Below are 20,865 nucleotides of genomic sequence, written 5' to 3'. Positions count from 1 at the left end.
CATCTCTTTGATAGAGTGAGGCTCGATGTCCTTTTAGCCAGTTATTATAAGCCAAACGCACTTTTTTAGTGAGGACCATTCTGACAGAGAGGGGATGCCTTGATAATCTTCTCACTTCAGCACAATATGCTCTTTTCCTAATATAGACAGATCTGTCAAAAGTATGGAGATGACTTTCTCTTTGCAGGTTAGACGCATTTTGTTGACTAAACATTTGCATGACATTGCTATATATCAGGCCTATGTCAGAAGTTTGACAATTGTTCAATTTGTTTGAGTCATATACATTTTGGTTAAAGTGCATCAAGGCATTCTCCGTCCATCGTAAATGGTTCCTCCCACCATTTACCACTAAACATCCACCCTTCGGTGTCTTTGGCTTGTTGTCATTGGCTTCTATCACTACTTGCCAGCTGGCATACAACAAATTATGATCACTTGCCACAGATGGAGACACACAGAAAGATCACATTGCTGCCCATAGCATAGAATTTACATAAATGAAGTCAATTGTTGAAGAGGAGTTACCTCTATGCCAAGTTGGCGCTGGCGGGATATCTGAATTGAATGCCCCGTTCAAAATTTGCAGATTACTAAGGTCGACTGCAGATTTCCATTGCAATAGTCTTTCACTATTTTGCGCACCATTTTTTGCAAGGCAATTCATATTCAGGTCTCCCGCCAGGATAAAGTAAGCAATATTTTCATCAGCAGACACTTTATCAAACAGAGTGTTAAGATCCCTAAAAAAACAATCAGAGGAGATGGCTACTGGATTCCAATATATGTTCAGAATCGCATAAACACCACCATGAATAACAGCCCTGACAAGCAACATATGCGCATTCGGCACTGCCCAAAGTTTTGATGAAGCTCCTGGTCCATCTTTCAAGGCCACCACAAGACCCGCTGAAGGTCTACCTGCTACAGATTTCAGGGCTGGATTCAGATGCACCTGGTACCCCGGCCAAACTATAGGGCTTATTAACGAGCTCTCTTGAAGTAAGATTACATCAAACATGCCTAAACCACTCTCATCATTATTCAAAAGATGTTTAAATCCCTGCAAGTTCCAGCTGACTAAGGCAAGGGGAATGTAGTGTGAAGGGCTGATTAGCTAGTTCGAATTTGCATTGCAATTACAAACACAAGAGCCCCTCTCCTGGAATCGTTGCTTTGTTTCCGGAACGACCGAAGTCATAGATTTAACCTTTGCCACACATTCCATACTACTTGCCGCAACTGGCTCTGTCACGCTATCCACCTCTAGAATGAGCAAAATGCCCAGGTCGAACAGAGAATTTTTAGCCTGCCATACGAGGTTTCGGATCACTTTAGATTGCATCCAAACCCGGACTGCATTTAAGTTTTGATTCGATGTAAATTCAACCAGAGTCAAATCTGCAGATGTAATATCCTCTAATAGTTGAATGTCCGAAAAAATTGCCAAAATGGCTCTTCGGTTCAGATCATACTGAGTGCATGGGGCACGTCTACATGTCAAAATCATAGAACACAGGGCAGGCCGAGTCACAACTTTCTCAATTCCCCTGCTCTCCTGTACTTTCAATAACTTTCCAGAGACAACAGCACTCTTATCTTTCAGATTAGGACCCAATTCACCCGGGGCATCCTTAATGAGCGTTAGTACTTCTTTAGAAAAATCACTAGGTAAGTTCATTTGCGGCCGTGGAACCGACTTAGTAACAGCCGCGGTAATGACCACCATTGGAAGGTCTTTTCCAGGACTTACAGGAGAGATTTCAGATGTCACAACTACGGGATTCATAGATTGAAGCCCCCCAGTGTCAATATCCATCGAGGCTTGCTCCCAGGAGCTCACAATTTTGTTGGCACTGTCTGTAGACCTGCAAGCAAAGCGGCAGGAACTGGCAATACAAGTGGAGGAATGAAGTGCCCCTGCATGTAGGCATCTACTGTCTTCCTTATTTCAGATTTATGGAGCATAGCATCCCCCCTACTGTCTAGGGTTGTGTCCACACTTGCACTAAGATTACTCGTTCCACTTAAGGACACTTCATTTAGAAGTTGCAATCTTTGCGGCTTGATCTGCGAGATCTCATTCACCAAAGCATCTAGAGGTGAGTGTGGTGTAGGCACAACTTTCTTGGACACATTTGGGGACTTACTTAACTTAGGTACGTTCGACGGTAAGTATTTTTTTAAACTGGGAGTTTTTTCAGAAAGATTGAGGCGATTTTCATATTAGTTTTTGGTTCTACCGCGAGCCCAACCTTGTTCGGGGATAAATTAAGCCCCGTTTTTGGCCTAACTTTCAGGAAGATGGGAGCTAATTTAACACCCTTCTTCAGATTTGATGATTTTTGGGCTACGTCCTGTTTGTCCAGTGATTTTTCTGTTTGGGAACCTCTTGATGACACGCTATAATTGTCCTCAATTCTGTTAGACCAGGGTTTTATTTTGACTTTGTGGATGACTTGGGGAGGTCTATCCTGGTCGTTTTTCTTCTTCGCGCCCCCCCTTTTTACCTGTGGACTATTCAGAGACTCCAGTTCAATAATTTCTTGACCATCCTCTGCCACCGAGGGGTGAGAGCTTCCAATTTTCTTTAAAAAAGAGTTTGTTTCTGAATTCTTGTGCTTTGCTTTCAGTTGTTTCTTTGACTTTTTCTCCTGTTTTTTTGGACTTCTTTTTCTTTGAGTTTTTTTGTCCTTCTTGCTTCCCTTTTTTGGGATCTTTTCCCACCTAAGTTTACACTTTTAAAACGGGCTTGTTTAATGTCCCCCTCTTGGGGATCCGGCTGATCGTCTGTATTTACCAGGGGTGGTTTCCCCACTGGGTCCTCATCTAGAAATCCCTCTTCCACATTCCTAAATCCTTCTAAAGTTGACTCCGAAAGTGATGTGTCATCCATTTGTTGAGTGACCCCCTCTTTATGCTCTGGCACCGCCTGCTCTTGTTGGTTCAGATTGTACAGTTGCTAGTAGGGCTTGGTTTAGGAATCTATCAGTCTCTTCCAATTTATTTAAATCTACAATGGACCTCTGAATTGCAGAGTCATCCAGCCCTTGTTTAACAGACTCGAGCTGCATCCCCTGCAATTTTGGCAGCATATATGAGTTGACAACATTGCAACATCCCACTATAGAGCCATCCAGTGCGGCCACCTCCTTCGTCAATTCCATTATGGAGCCAGATTGGAGTTGAACTTCAGCTTTCAGGAGCTCGAAGACAGAGACCAGCGAATTTAACACATAGCTGAGAGCACATAGTGTGTTAGAATTTGGCTGGGCCCCCTCAACTATGATTGCCTCCTGGGTTTCCCTTGAGATTATATCTGATGATATTTCAGCTGGTAGTTCTTCCTGCACCAGACCCGTAGATTCTTGGTTGATCTCTATACCAGACAGGTTCAGTTTGCTCAGAGTAGGGATACTTATGTCCAGATCCAGAGGAGGTTTGTCGCTCTCATTAGGTCATTTTTGGCTTCTAGTGGGGTTTAATGACATGTCATTGTCTCTGTGAGTTGCTCTTTCATGTGCCAATTTTTTTTCTCCAGAGTGCTCCTCGATTTTTTTTTATTTTAGTTGTCGTCGTTATATTTTCAAGTCCCTTTTTCCAATTGTCAGCCAGAGTCAGTTCAGTTTCCTGGACCCCCAGACATCTCACTGGAGTGGAGACGGAGGTAAGACAGGAATCCACATGCACTTGAGCCTGAGTCTGAATCTGCTGAAACCCCACCCCAGGGGGCTGATCCTTACTGATTACCTCCACAGGGCCCCTCAATCCCTGGCTTAGGTGGCTGTTTGCCGTTTTAGGCTCCTCCCATTCCAGAGCTCTGGGATCATCCTGGAGCGAATTGCTCCTTAATTTCATAAGCCTGTTGGGGTCTGGTTATAAACCAGAAAAGACACACTGATCCTGGGGAGCAGAACCCGTGCGGCTCAAAGGCTATAAGCCCGCAGACACCGCACGGGTTTCAGACAGAACACCCGTTTGTGAGGGAATGCTCGTAGGTTAATTCCTACACCCGGGTGCTCGAACGCGGGGAAACCGAACAGCTCAAAGGCTGATTGCCCGCAGGTGCCGCCCGGATCTCCAACTACTCCCCGCGCAGACCCCCGTGCACAGTAACAAAACAGCAGACACAGAAGCAGATTCTTTCGCGAAGAAGAATAGAAAGGAGGCGTGGTTCAAAAAAAAAGAAAAAAAAAAACAACGCACTGGCCAGGTTTCAGTTTCAATTAGCTGGATGAACTGCGCATACTACCAATGTCCCGCCGTGACAACAGTGGCAATAAAGTTCAGTATGTCAGTAATAAGTATTAAGGCTGGAAAGCGTCCACAGTACAAAACAAAATTCTACCTGGCAATGAGAGAGGCAGGTCAAAGCTCCCCGCCTTGCTTCCGCCGGCTGCACAGACTGCAATGACTGCTTCCACTCACACACCACTCAGCTCCGCGGTCCTGGGAGTTTTTAACTGCTTCTCCTCCAGGAAATGGTAGACAACTAGGTAGGACTCCAAAACAAGGCAGCTGCACCGAAATTGAAATGAAAGACTTGGAGACTGCAATGACTGCTTCCACTCACACACCACTCCTGATATTGCCATTTGCCCTGTAAATGCCATGATAAATTCACTCACATTTAAGTAATGCATTCCTGGAGTCCAACACACTATGCCTTCATCAGTGAACGAAATCATCATATTTAACTTTGGCATTAAATCTCGACCCAGTTTATTAACTGGTGTCTGTCTTGAATATAATAATGGTACAGACATGTCACATTCTCCTATACGGACTGCCACATTTTCAGTAAAAGAAACTCTACTTGTAGCTCCTGTGAAAACTTGAGCATTCATGGAATTCCCAGATAATGTAAATTTCCCCTCTCGTACACATGAGCGTGTTGCCCCCATTTCTACTAAAAAAGTAAAAGATTTGCCCCCTATAATGATGTCAACCCTCGGTTCCTTTTGAGGATTGGGAGTCACTGATAGTGCTGAACACATCAAGCCTCCCAGTGAGCTGTCCTATTGTGGGTACATACTTATTCCCGTGCCTGTGAAAGGATTTCCTCCCTCGACAGTGACACCCCCTATCCTAGGAGTCATTAACTATACCGTGCTTGTGCTTTGCTGTATCCGCATAGGCGAATGCTGTGACTGCCCTTGTGGCAGATTCATTGTTGTCTGGTGTAATTGCAAATCCTGTTGCATTCTCTGCGCTTGTGTCTGCTGCACTGTCTGATTTTGTGCAAACCCCTCTCCATTCTGTTGAGTGTATGCAGGCTGGTGTGTGGTCCCCCCTCTTGAGAACGGCCCATTCTGCACATATCCTTGACTACCACGCATGTGTACAATGTGCCCTGTCATAACACATGTCCAACATATAGGAGGTCTCCTTATTTGTCCTCCCTGCATGCCTTGACTATCGTATTGTGTGTTTTGAAACCCACTCTGATTATTCTGGAAATGTCCCTGATTATTCTGGAAGCCTCTACCTCAGTAGCCTCCCCTTCCTCGTGGTATAAATCCATTATTACCTTGGTCAAACTGCCTTTGGTTGTTCACCTATGGCATGCTTGCTGGTTGCTGCAAACCTGACCCTTCTCCACTTGTCAACATCGCCCCTTCTATGGCGTATTTTGACAATTTCTTCTGCACTCATTTTTCTTCTTCACCCTTCCTAACGTCATCTTTCTTTTCATTCTTCTCCTGCAATAGTCTGCAATAATGCGCAATGGTCAGCTGTATTTCTGACCACGGTTTTGTCTCCATACCCACTAGTTTCCAGAGCTGCTTCTGTACTAGGTCTGGCAGCCCCTGGCATAATATACGGTAGAACACAGGTATAGATTTTCCCCACGGCTTGCGTATTTCCAAAAATCACTGCTCTTGGAAATTTTGAATGTAAGCAAGAGGATCCTCTCCTTCCTGCATTTTCCTTGCCATTATAGCTCCCATATCTGATGTGTCTGGATACTGCACTCGCAGCGCTTTCCAGAATGCCGCTCCACAGTTATTAAATGGCACTCGGTCATGAGCAGTGTTCTGCGCAGTGACACTAGAGTATCCTGCTCTCGTCCAAATGACATCTGTTCTCTCCCCAAGAATAGCAGCTAGAAGAACCTTAATGTTTCCTATGGCTAATGTGTTTCTTCCTGTCATTTTCTCTAATTCATGTATCCATTTCCCAGCACCAGAAGTTACACTCAGAGGTTTACACCGTAAATTATCCTTGTCCATTTGTGGCCATGGGTTATACTGTGGTCTGGCTCCTCCTTTCTCTAACAAAGGAAACTGCGAGATTCCAAACTCACATTCATCCCCCATCATCTGTCTGTCCATAGCAGGGACAATGGTTCTGCTCCGCCTTCTTCTTGGTAGCGACCATAACCTACTTACATAAGGTGGCGAGTTCCCCCTCTCACTGCGGGATCGCCCTTTGGGTTGATCTAGTCGTGCCAGAGATTCTGATGCCCATGATTTGGGTAGATCTAGATCTGACCATCTTACTTCTCTGTCCATTGGGGAACATCCTTCAGGACCACATGTGTCACCTCCCTCCTCCCCACGGAAGGTTTCTCTGTCCTTTTTGTCTCTATTCAGAGTTAGCCTATCTAAGGACAACTTCTTATGCTTGAAATTATATGAAACTTCCTCTCTGTCATACAACTGCATACTTTCGAGTTGATCTTTTTTACCCTTTCCTTTCGGATCTTTCTTAGTCCTCATATCATGATAGACCTTATCGATCGCATCCCCAATGCTTCTAGAGTCAAACTTATCCTCTAGATTCACTCCTGACGGGCCTGGCATTGGTTCATGTGTCGAGAAGAATTCTTCTATGGCCTCCCATGCTACTACTGCATTAGATTAATTCCTTTTCTACGTCATCAATGTTGCATGCTCTCTGCCTTCTCTTTTGTTCTATTTCATCGTCAAGCTCTCTTTGCTTTCTTGCTTTTTCTCTTACCCTTTCCTCTTCTTGTCTTTTCATCTCTCTTTTCTCATTTGCCCTATGTGTTTCTTCATCTCGCCGTCTTTGTATTCTTTTATCCTTTCATTTCTGTTCTTCCTCTCTATTTATTTCTCGTTTGTCTCGTTCTTCGATTACACTCTGCCACCTGTTCTCATATCTGTCTATCCTTCCTTCTAGCCCCATCTCCTTTCAATCGTTCCTCTTGTTCTCTATGTTTTTTATCTCGTTCGTCTTGATCTTCCCTTTGCCTGACTTCCTCAATGCTCTTTCCATCAAGTTTGAGCAAAATCTGACCGCCCATCCATTCGTTCTGTATCAGCGCACCCTCATCAGCTTTATCTTCCTATCCTTTCCATCTCTTTATTTCTCGTCCTATATCTAAGGATGTACTTGGTCGATCACTTCTCCTTATCTCGTGAGATTTTAGAGATCACATCTTTTTCTGGAGTCTTCTCTGGACTCTCATCGCTGCTATGCGCAGGCGACTCATATGCCAGATTGCTGTACCCTATTGCTGCCTTCAGTTCTCTTAATGGGTACACTCCATCATCCTTCGTACTATTGCCTTTCATTTCAGGCACGGTGGGGAGAGCAGAAGGCTCCTCACCCCCCTCTTTGCATTGGTTAAGCATCCAGTCATCAGGAGGCGGCTCATCCCTTTCCTCCTGGTACATTTTCCAGAGCCCTAAGCTTGCTAGCTTTTTGTCTAACTTTTTTCCTATGTGTGCTGTCTGCAAATATGTCATCATATGTTGCAAAACTGCCTTTGACAGTGATCCCTCTTGTGGCCATGTCATGAACATCTTATCTGCTGTGCCCTTAAACCATTCCACACTGTACTGCTTAAGCTTGGGTGCGCGTTTTGGCAACTGCTTGCATAGATGTATAAGCTGAGTAATATCCTCCATTTTGACTCGTCTCTCTTGACTGTCAATACTTACCTTTGTGCTTTACACTCGATAAATACATTTCAGAAAAATAACACAATATGAGCAGTGCACCAATCATCGCAGCTCCAATCTTTTTATATGATGTTTTGTTTTTAAGCTACTTATTCACTAAGCATCATCAATTCAATTAGATAACCAAATAATCAAATTTCAAGTCTTCATGCTTTCCTTTTCACATCTCTTAAATTATTTACTATTTCTTCACCACATATTTATATTCAACACATAAAACAAACAGACAAACTGACAGACTTGACCAGCCCACGTATATCACAGTCTACGCTCCTCGAGACTATTCCTTTATTCACTTTCTTCGTGACAATCCTTCCCCTAAAAAATACTCCTACGGAGTTTGAGTCATTCCCTTTAGACAGTCTTTAAACATGTCCGTAGTCTGCGTCATCTGCTATTGGGACTCTGGATATGACTCCTTCCGATACGTGCTATGATGCAGGACACAGGGCTTAATCTTTTGTTACGTTCTTCGTCTCACAGTTATCTCAATTACTTGACAAACCTCATCTCAAGTTAATTACTTAATAACTCCTCGACACTCATTGTCTCGAGTTGTTTTACCCAAATCTCCCTTCGTTACTTATCTCCCCTTATCACTCTCTCCACTCACTGTCCATTCACAGTGTGCCACCTCACTCAGTTCTACTCACCATTCGCTTTTTCGACCTCCGACTCTCGGGATCGTCGCCTCTTCAAACCAGCTATTTCAACGATCCGTCCATTCAGCTTCTTGTAGAAATTGGGAGGGGATTCTGCCTAAAAACATGGGACCTGTATCACCTACGCTTGCAAGCTTTGTTTTTTAAGCTAGTTTCTGCTATCTACAGAGAGCTTCACGTCCTTTCAGCCGAATGGCAGAGGACATCTGATATTGCCGGGACTCCAAAGCTTACTATGTCGACGGTTCTTTAACCATCATCTCTCTGCTACCATGTGAACTGGGACAGCTGACCCAGACCTTTAAGATGAGCTAGCAATACATTGAAATGAATGCGGATGCAGAAGATACTCAAACATCAATAATCAAAACGACTCATAAAGTTGGCAAAGTTGACTGTTTTAATGTCAATTATCTAAAACAAGGAGTACAACGGACATCAACGGACGTCTCATATCATGATGTCAACGAAGTTCATAAGAAACATGAGTTATGTAATAAAAACTCATCATTACCAACATCAACCTATGTGTTTGCTAACATCATCCTATGTGACAAACTGCAAAACCCTAGTGGCAAATGTGATAGGCTTAGAGGGAACATCTAGGTATATGTTCCATACTAGTCTAAGAAAGTGATAGGGTCTCTAGCATCAGGTGGGGCAACTAAACCCTCCCCTCAAACAGGTCACTATGAACGTCACTAAATACACAACCTCCCATTGGTTATACAAACTATAGGGCCCTTAATTATGCCGCCCCCTATAATTGGTTGGCACTCTTATATCCGTCTGTACTTTTCCACCTACACTAGCAGCACACAGGCTGGTCTCCAGGTGCAGGTGGGCTGGTTATAACCATAGTTTCCCACCAATTAGCATATCCCTTATCATCACCTCAGTGGTCTGCACGTCAATTAAGGCTTTGAACTTGGCCTTGGAAATATTCTTTGCTCTGGAGAATTGCCTTCTTCACTGTGCCCCCTCACACAGCATGCACAGTGAACTGGATAGTCCAGCACCTTTGATGAGAAGCAATTACCCTTGAGATGGATGGGGATGCAGATCTTACTCATACATCAAATAATAGAGCCGACTCAGGAAGTTGACAAAAGGAATACTGTTTTATTATCAATTATCTAAAACAGGGAGCATAACAAACATCAACGCATACGCTCGATCTTCAAACTCGAAGCATTTAAGAAAAAACAGTACTTTTATGAGCAAAATGTGTCATCAATGATGTTGACCTACGTCATCCTACGTGGCAAACTACAAAAACATATAAGCATAGGTGATTGGCTCTGAGTGAACAGCTAAGTATATGATATACTAGTCTAAAAAAATTTAACTATGTGATTGGTTACTTACCATCAGATGGACAACTAAGCCCTCCTCTAAAAATGACCACCATAAGCATCACTAAATACACAACATCCCATTGCTTTACACACTATAGGACCCCTGAATATGCAGGTCCTCTACAATTGGTTGGTACTCTATCCCTCTTCAGTACTTTTCCACCTACGTTAGCAGCCTGCAGGCTGGCCGTCCAGATGCTGGTGAGGTTGCCTTAACTTTAGCTTCCCACCAATTAGCATATCAATCCATCATCACCTCAGTGGTATACTGTCAATTAGGCCTTTGAATTCCGTCCTTGAGAGTGTTCTTAGCTCTGATAAAATTAGGGAGTGAGAAACACAGTCTGCCTTTATGCGTAGGTGTGACAATCTTGTTCATCCAACTTGATGCTTCCATGTGACTAGAGACCATAAAAGTGAGCCTTTTCGTGTATTTAATATTCTATTCCAATAAACCTCTGACGACTTCCTTGTTATGTTTATTCCTTCTGGACAGGAGGTTTGTTCTTTCACACGATTTTGTATCCGAAATCAGTTTACTCCAGTTTGATAAGACCTTGGCTCCTTGGGGCTCATCTAACCTTGCCTTTCTAAGCTGCGCCTCTGTATTTAAATGTCTGCTTTTTTAACTGCGACATACTTAAATGAGGTATTTTTGCTCATGTCCAACCTGCTTTAATACGTTTAGTGGAAACATCCATAATTCTCTAATTCCTATGTATGTTCATGGCGATTGCTGCAATCTATTTACTATAAACTTACAGCTAGCTTCACGATTACTTTGCTGCTTATATTTCTTCTGCATCTATACACATGTAAAATGATTTAATATCTTCATCTGGTTCTCTGGCATAAGTTTATTCACCTTGAGCCCAAGATGTCACTTATCCTTATAGCTTTCTTGATGCCTTATAGAATAACCGCATTCTCTGGTCACTGCATCCTTTTATGTACTTCATCTTCAGCTCATGTAACATATACTTGGCAATGGCTAGTAATACTACCATTCATCCTTGCCGTTTATTGGTTCTGCTTCTTCAGGGATTTCATTCAGATGGGCATCATATTTCTTTGTATGCAGATAAGGTTTTCTCAATGAGTACCATGGCTCCCAGATTCTCCTAGGTACTGGCCCTTTCACTGGCACTGGATTGAGTCCATATTCTGCTCTTTGTCTATTCAGCTGTACTGTATATGTCACATACTCTGGTTTCCAACATACAGGTAAAAGGGGTGGGTCGATTGAGGTGGGGGTACTTGGCTCCTTCTCTACACTCCCCCCTCTGGGCGATTCGTCGACCAGTCCCACATCTTCCTTCATATCCAGGCAACTTGGCCTGAAGAACAACTCCTTTGGGACCCATATCTTTATGACTCCCTTCAGGCATCCAACTGTTTTCACATGCTCATCCTTATTCCATGTTATAGCTGGCACTGTCCACTTGGACTACAGAATATCCATCTTCCCACATATTTCTTATGATTCTTCGGATACAGGAACTTTGTCCCCTCAGGTGCATGGATACTAGCCTTCACAAAGTTCCTGATCTCTTCATATGACAGGTATTTTGGCTTCCATCCTGATTTAACATCGATCGTGATCTTCATCCCTATGGCTTTCTTTGCTGCCTTCTTGCATTGTGAGATTATTATCTTGATCACACAAAATCCAAGTAATATCATCATTAGCAGGGCTCCAAGGAACTTGACAATGTCTGCCATCCATGTGGCACCCAAGAGAAGAGTGATCCAAACCAGCTGTCATCAGCAATGTCTTCTGCTTCCTCTATCATCTGGCCATGGAGCTTCGTCAGCAAGTCTATGGCCTCTGTCAATGTTCCATTCTCGTCATCGTGAGAACGTCTAAATGTGCAACATGATTCTCCAAGTTTTGCACAATCACCTCCATCCATTGTTGTAATCATGTCCAGAACATATCTGTTCTGAAGAGTCAGCAATCTTATGGCTCTCATCTCTTCTCTGATCACATTGAATCCTTTTATTGGAGTGTTTATTGTCTGCAGCAATTCCAATCTGGTGATTTGTAGCTACTTGGTATTTGCTCTAACCTGAACAGCTGGCATAAAGATCAACGTGAACACAGATGAAGTCTGGCTAAACAGTCTGTGCTCATATGGTATGGCATCGAAAGCTTCTATTGACTTGGCTGAGAAATAGTTCTCTCTCTTCATCCTCCTTATCATCTCCACAGATCTCTTCTTCCTCAGGTGAGCATCTGCTTTTGGAAAATTGTCAATGTGTAAATCACCCTTTGGAATCACTAAAGCTGAAACATGGACACTCACCAGTGTGCATATTCCTCCCCAATCTGCAGGCAATCTGATATAGGCTCTAGCTGCACAAGCCCAAAAATGATCCTTGATCACTGCTGTACTGTGTACCATTCCTGGAACATCAAGCACATTGGCTGGCAACCTATCATCTTGCCCATCTTTCCAGGCCTGTTTCTTGTGTATAAACAGAATTTCTACAACCTTTCTTGCATGTGAATGATTGCTAATGGCACTTATCTCAGACTCAGGTAATTGGTCATCTTTCTTTGGAACCGGTATAAATACATTGGGTCTTGGGTGTTTTGCTACTTCCTTTTGCTCAGGAAGATTCACTGGAGTCTTAGCTCCATGTATATCAAGGTAGTAGGATGTGCAGACTGTTAGTGAGAGCAGTATGATTATAAACAGAATGCAACCATAAATAAGGCAAAGGTATGTTGATGTACACCACCTGTTCCATGGACAACGTGAATGTCTTTCTACGTCCAGAATCACAAAGTTGCTACTAGTACTACCCATTTCTTATTGCCTAAGGAATGAAAAAAGTAACCTTTAATACATTAGCATTACACACTCCTCCTGGAAGTTGCTGTCCTGCCTCTGCACCTTCATCCTCGATCCACTGTCTGCTTGCTGAGTGATAGAAATGAACTCTCGATCTGTGTTTTTCTGGAACCAGTTTTTAACCATGCAAAATATAAATGTCTCCAGAAAGACAAAAGCTGCTCTCAATATGTCTAGATCAGGTCAATGGCATATACCAGCTCCCAGTCCACTCCTCGAATCTGCTTTAGGCCAGACGACAAGATGAACTTTCTTTGAGCATGAAACAAAATGTCTCTCTTTGTCAGCAACCTTCTCGATCTGTCCCTCGAAGGAAAGTTTCACACCACCATCCTGTGGGTTCTCTCAGAATATAGGCTTACTTGGATAATTATTCCCTCCAAGATCACAGTCAAATTTTCAGTGTTACTAGGATCCCTAAGGAATGTGAGCACATATGTGCGTCTGCCAACAAGGTGTGGGTATTCTTCAATCAGCCGAAAGAACACCACATTGACAAGTCTGTGTGCAGCCTCAGGTGACAGGGGCATTTGTGCTATCTCCACTATACTCAGGTAACTGCAACACTTGCTCTATCATTGCTGCAAATAGTCTCCTTACAATTGGGCCATTTTTAGGATCTTGCAAAAAAGTACGTATGTTAGAAGTTCTCCCCATAATTGCTCGATATGAGCACAGCACATAGAGAAAAACTTCAAATTTAAGCCTTGAAACATTGTCATTGGATAACACCATGGGCAAATCCAAACAAGAACTCAGTATGGAAGGGGGGCATGGCTACATGGCTGCATGAGAGATTGTGTTCCCGAATGGCTCCTGCAGATCCTTCATGCATCCTGTGAAGCAACCTTGTTTCAAACCTGCCAAGCACGACAGAAACATGCCCACAGACACATGAACATTGCGGGCACATGATGAGAGCAAAATAAGACCAATCCGTGGAGTGGAAGGCCAGTACAGGGCTTGTGAGAGTCTAGCGAGCCCGACCCTCGATGGGAGACAAAATGGCAGACGATGGAACAAAGGACCTCGTAAAACAAACTTTGTGGTGGGGAAGAGGGGCTGCGCCTAACGTATGGAAAGGAGATTCTTTTCACATCCAGGTCGGATCGAAGGCGCCCAGCGGACCCTCACTTGGCAAGGGTCAACTGGGGCATGAAGTTGGCCCCCTGCAGCGAGACAGGAGGAGCGTACGTGGAGGTCAGCACAGCGCTGGTGCACCGGAACGCTAAGGTGACCGCAGGCAACGTTGGCAGTAAGCGGGCATAACACTGCCCGTTATAGCCTGTGGAAGCGCTGTCCGGGCACCTTTCAACTTTCTCCCTGATGGAGACGAAGAGATGCATGGCCCACAGTGTTGGCCCCTGGCAGCCTCTCAGAGTGCATACAGACATCACGCTGGGGAAGGAAACTTTGTAGCAGCATCCATACTGACGAGCGAGCCAGGCTGGGGAGGCGGGCGGGCCAACGCTGCGGCTGAGAAGCACATTATTCATAGTTTTACACGGGTGCCTGGACACGGCCAGGGTACGCATGTGATAACTGCGGGGCCTGGAGAGCGGCACCCCGCAACAGAAATCTACACACAATACGTTAGCACCTCGCTGGAACACACGAGAAGGAGACTGCCCACCCTGCAGGGGGTAAATAGACCTAACAAACCCCAATAACTATTGCACACTTCTCAACATCAACACCCCAGACGGGGGGGGGGGGGTGGACCCGCACCCTGGGGCTGGTACAGCAACATCAGAGGACAATCACCACACTCGACCTGATACCCCTGGTGAATTGCCATACATGAATATATGTTGGACCCGCTACGTGAAAAGCAGTGCCATAATAACAAGAAGCGTATTGCCGTAAGCACGCCACGTTAGTGCTTAGACTGCTGAATGGGGAAACCCGAGGTGTGAGAGAACACAATAACACACACTGGTGAGTGAATGACCAGTGGTGGGGAGTGTGAGAGGGCAGTTAAGTAAACGGGATTAAAAAGGGGACTGCCCCGCCCTGAGTGACCGTGGGAGGACATAAGGGAAGAAAGGCGACGAGCAAGCCACAAGCCCATGCCAGGGAGCGGGCCCACGCCAACGGGATTCCACAGCATTGTGCTGAGGGGGATGCACACTGAGTACCCCTCCAAGGGACAAGCGGATAATCCGCTGATAATTAAAGTGGCAAAGACACCAGCCCAATCCGTTAGCCAGGCCGGGACGGGAGTCCACTGGACCCGCTTTGACACCAGCACAGGCCCTCGGGCCTCAGGACGTGCAGACGGCGCGAGGCCCTGCCAAAAGCTAGACAGTGCACATAAGAAAACAACAATGGTCACGGACGTGGGAGAACACAATCCACTCGTGCCATGACACAGATTGTATACGAGAACGCTCACTACAGCCCCCTGAGGACAATATCCCCAACCACGAATTATCACTGAGGCGCCTAAAATTATATCTTTAAACACTTGTCGAGTACCAGAAGCGTCGCCCAGATGGCGAATAAACAAACCAAAGGGAGGGGCAAACAACCCACGCTGGAGGAATATGCAAGAACACCGGAAATGTAAGAAGGGGCCAGAAGTAAGGAAAAGACCCCTGTTGCAGACACCGCCACAAGAAAAAACGACCAGCCGATTCTGGAAGCAATAGCGGACTTGAAAATTGCAAACTGGAACTAGCCATAGTCGAACTAAAGGCCGCACTAGAGCTTAAAGTGAGCGCCGTACAGGAAGAGGTGAACCTCCTTAGGCAAGACGTCAGAACGCTGGCAGAGCGCACAGGCGAACTAGAGAAAGAAATGGCCCCGAACACGGCTGCATGTGCATCTCCCAAATCAGAGATCCACATCCTAAAACAACGTGTGAGCAACCTGCAAAAATAGAGCAAAGAAGCGGAGGGACGCGCCCGAAGAAATAATGTACGTAGGACTACCGGAAGGGGCAGAGGGATCAAACCCCATGGACTGCATCGAAACTATGCTGCTGCAGGAAATAACGGGAGGGGTGTTAACCCAAGGATTCGCAGTGGAACGAGCACACAGGGCCTTAATGCGGAGGCCACCACCAGGTCCTCCACCGAGGCCAATCATCGCCAAATTTATTTACGGAAAGGAAGAACGATAAAAAGGGCGTCAGCGAACATAATGGCTTACCCAGATTATACACTGATGGTGCAGAGATGGTGCATGAACTATGGGGCGTTGAAAAGACGGCTGCGGGAAGCAGAGTTTAAGTACATGCTGATGTACCCTGCGAAACTTAAAGTATACCATCTAAACAGAACCCTGTTCTTCGACACCCCAGAGGAGGCATCGGATTGGTTGGACATGCAGAACTGCCCATAGGAGACTGGCACCCAGAAGGAAGGCAGCGCAGATAAGCAACACAGTGTCTGCGGCACTCATAGTGCAGCGGACCTAGACATTGGGACTTGAATATAAGATAGGGAGTGGGAAGCCGGGCCTCTGACTACAGGGGGCGTATTGATAAGTAAACTAAGACATGGAGATATAAAGTAAATTGCAGGAGCCCCAAGGAACCCACTATCACACCCCCGGGTATAGTTTAGTTAGGATACCTATAGATTGATATCACCCTGCTGGGTTCCTGATCTCAACAACCCGGGATAGGATCAAATGCGGGAGAGCCTCAGATCCAGGGATGAAGCTGGGCATCAGTTGGGAATGGGATGGGTGGGGGGAGGGGAGGGTAAGTGTGCAGGGAACAAAGTTGGGGGGAACAAAGTTGGGGAGACTAGGAAGGGGGAAGTTAGTTGGGGAGTTAATGTAGAACTTAGACAGGGAACAAGCCCATATTCCGGCCAAAATAGGATCAAGAAAGGGAAATGGAGCCGGGGAAGGGGAACAAAGCACGGATGGCTACGAGGAGTCTCAGAATCGTAACTTTGAACGTAAGGGGCCTCAATAGCTATCTGAAGAGGAATAAGGTAATGTTGTACCTGAGAAGGCAAAGAATATATATAGCATTACTACAGGAAACCCACCTCACTAAAGATAAACTTGAGAAAATAAAGAACAAATGGAGAGACACCACCCTGGGAGCGACATATTCAGCTTATGCCAGGGGGGTGGTCATCTGGGTAGCACCCCATGTGCCGTTTCAGATGCTCCAAGCCATGGCGGAGCCAGACGGGAGGATGGTAGTAATCCGAAGGGTTACTGGAAAATAGAGAGCTGAGCGTTATAAACACCTATGCCCCTAATCAGGACACAGCAGCCTACTTTAGGACCTTTTATGGCAAAGTTGGCCCCCTTTTAGGAGGGGCGATCATATGGGGGGGGACTTCAACTGCACGCTAGCTCCCAAAATAGATAGGTCTGATACGAAACTAGAAAAGCCCACCCCCGCTGCGAAAGCCTTACAGGCCATGTTGAATGACTTGGGCTAGAAGATATTTGGAGACAACACCATCCGAATGATAGGCACTACTCGCATTATGCAGCCCCCCATAATCTATACACGAGACTGAACTATATATTTGCGGCCTCCGACCTCGTGGGCGAAATGGTGGGATCGGAATACAAGGCAAGAACGCTATCAGACCACTCCCCCTTGGTGGTGGAATGGAGACATCAGCCCCCCAGAGCGAGAATTCCAACTTGGAGACTTAGAGCTGAAGCCCTACGGGACTCGGCATTCCGGGAGGATTTAAGGGAGGAAATCATTGAGTATTTTGACACTAATACAGGGAGTGTGAAGTCGGAAGAAACCCTATGGAGGCGTTTAAAGTGGTGGTAAGAGGTGCGGCCATATCCAAATCTAGTGGGCTCCAAGGGCGGTATAGAGCGAGAACAGCAAGAATCAGAGAAGAAATTAGAAGCAATGATGCAGAGAGAGGGCACAGCACAGGAGAATGTCGAACAAGTGACCCAATTACAGCAATCCAACAGGGAGCTCTGGGAACGAGTATGCAAATTAAATTATAAAAAATATATTGAAAAACAACATGCAGGGGGAGACAAAACGGGGAGGCTGCTGGCATGGCTATACAAAAACTAGACACCGAGGACGGTAATCAGAGAGATAAGGGGGGAAGAAGGGCAGATCTGGAATACCCGGGAGGGAGTGAACGAGGGGTTCATTAGATTCTATAAACACCTTTATGAAGATACAGGGGAGGTAGCAGAGCGGGATATCCTGGAAACATTAAAAGACATAGGATTGGCCAAACTAAATGGGGAGGAAAGAGAAAACCTCAAAGCCCCAATCACGATAGAGGAACTTGAGACGGTGGTCTTGCATTTGCTTACCTGTAAAGCAAATTTTACAAAAACTATAGGCAGGAAGTACTTCCCCCCCTGCTGACCATGCTGAACGAAGCATTTGAAAAGGGAAGGCTCCCGAAATCCCTGATTGAAGCAATGATTATCCCGCTTTTGAATCCCGGTAAACCAAGCACAGACTACGGGGCATACCGACCCCTATCAATGTTAAACCTGGACAGCAAAATCCTTACGGCAGTGCTGGAGAATAGGCTGAAAAGGGTAATCAATAAACTCATACACCCCGATCAAACCGGATATGTCCCTGGAAGGAACATCACCGATAACCATAGGAGACTCCACCATATAATAGAACAGGCAGAGGGCGAGCTCGGCGAAATGGCAATAGTTTTGCTGGATGCAATAAAAGCCTTCGACTGGAACGAATGAGGATACTGCACTCTCTTCCAGTTGTCAAAGCCACAATCAGAGTCTGGCATATTTCTTTTCTTAACAAGGCTTAAACATGCCTCAGTCCAAAGTCAATAAGCTACTGTGGCTTCAAGAATACAGATCAACCTTTAACCCTGCAACAGATTTGCACAGAGTGTTCGAATTTGCTTCCCTTAACCTTTTCAGAGACAGTTAAAAGGAGTGTCCTGGACCAAGCCACAGTCTAACAATTTTTATCTTTCTTATTTGTCAGCTTCTGCATCCTTCTTCCTCGTCATAGATCTCATCTGCACGTGCTGTGGTTCTTCCCAGATGCTTGTACTTGCTTCTCAGTGGGGTGCGGAGGGCAGAGAGGTTTCTCCAGTAAAAAATGTTGACGTCTCCAATAAAAATCCAAGCACGCCTGCACTTTGACAGCAGACGGCGTGATGTCTTCCACTATAAACGGGCAATTGAAACAGGGTTCGTCCCACCTTTTTCTTGTGTGGTTCCGAATTAGGACCTCATCTCTGACGAATGATTTGGGAAGGTTACATTTTTTTGTTTTTTTTGTTGAAGCATCTCCTTCTGTTTTCTGTACTGCCCTGCACCCTTGTCGCTGCAGCTGTCCTGAAATGACAGAAATACTGGAAGTCATATAGTTCAAATAATCATGCATTTCCATTCCAAACAAATCTGCAGTTGACTGAGCATCACTTCTAACTCTGGATGGAGGCACTAGGGGTGTTCTCATCCGCCTCCCAGTCACAATTCCGGGAGGCGTGAGATGGTGGTCAGAACCCAGTTGGTTCCTCAAAGCATATAATGCCAGGGGTAGGCAATGCAACCACCCTTTCTTCAGAGTAAGCTTCAACTTGGCTATCCTTTCCTTAAGCAAGCCATTGAGCCTCTCACAGATCCCATTTCCTTGCGGATGATAAGCCGAAGAAAATGTGTGCTTTATACCAAGCATCAAGCCGATCTGCTCAAAAGTCTGGTTCACAAAATACGGCCCATTGTCTAACCTTATTACCTCACATACTCCCCGCACCAAGGAGCTTATGCACAGGTGAAATCTGGATGCATACAGCGACCTGCCTAAATCCACCTTAAGAAGGGACATACCACAACAATCATATATCTATATCCATTGCATAATTGAATCATATCGACATCATCGATATGCAAATGCTAAAAGAGACCAGTGGGTCTTGGAATAACCCCCCTAACTGTGCGCAGTATATGCGCACCCATGAATTTTTGACAAACTATACAGTTCGTCATAAAAAAGGCAACATGCTCTGACAGATTTGGTACAAACCAATCTTCAGCAATCGCTGAAGCAAGGTTCTCCCTAGTGTGCATAGGGTAGTGTAGCTGTTCCAGTGCCACCCTCAGTAAGGCTACATGCATCACCGGATTACCAGTGCTGTCCTGTCGCCACAATGCTTCAGAGGGGGTTTAAAGAACACCCAATTTGTGTCCACAAATCTTTCTCATCTTGAGGTGCTTCCCCCTGAACCTCTATAAGCGTCATTTTTGACAAATCGCTATATTTTTCAACCAAATTCATCAACACAACCATTTTCTCTTTTACATCAAGTGTTTCAAAGGACATTATATTCTCTGAAAATGCTGCAATTTTCACTTCATCGTCTGCTGCTTGGTTTCCAAGTGTTAACCCTGCGTGCACCATTGACATCACAGAGGCGGAGTCGCTGTACACTGTTACTTCCTGATCTGCATGATTCTCAAGCGCAACAATCAGCGCCACTAATTCTGCAGCTTCTGCTGAATAGTGAGACGGTAGTCGTGCACTTACCAAAGCCTGAAACTCCCCATTGGCTGTGTATTTTTCCACAGCGGCACCCATATATCTCTGTCCGTCATTTTGATCGATTCTTGAAGAACCGCCAATAAAAATAATCTCTCCACCTGGCAAGGCATTTTCTTTTACTCTTGGAATTTCGTCATAGAACTCTTCATAATTTGAACAATCATGCACATGCTCATCTTCTGCCAGTTGTTCAGCTACAAACATGGCAGGATTCACTACTCTGCATCGAACTATTTTGATCGCTGTATTCAATATAACTACCTCGTAGGCAGGAGCCTTTTGAGAAGTCAATGTGCCCTTGGGTTTCTCTACAATAGCAAATAGTGCATGCTCTACAAATAATGTCATGGAGCATCCCATCACTATGCTCTCAGCCTTCTCTATGCGAACGCAGCAGCAGCGAGAGACTGTTTGCACCGAAAGTGACCTCTCATTACTGGGTCTAAAATTCCACTGTAATATGCAAGGGGTTTGTACCCCAATGTAGTTCTCTGCGTAAGGACTGCTGTCATAACTGTGCCATCTGTGTGTGAGAATAAAAATAATTCTTCAGCATAATTAGGA

Source organism: Ambystoma mexicanum, chromosome 7q (assembly GCF_040938575.1).
Source record: "Ambystoma mexicanum isolate Mex_15411 chromosome 7q, UKY_AmexF1_1, whole genome shotgun sequence".
NCBI classification, from domain to species: domain Eukaryota; kingdom Metazoa; phylum Chordata; class Amphibia; order Caudata; family Ambystomatidae; genus Ambystoma; species Ambystoma mexicanum.
Note: the sequence above shows the minus strand (reverse complement) of the source record.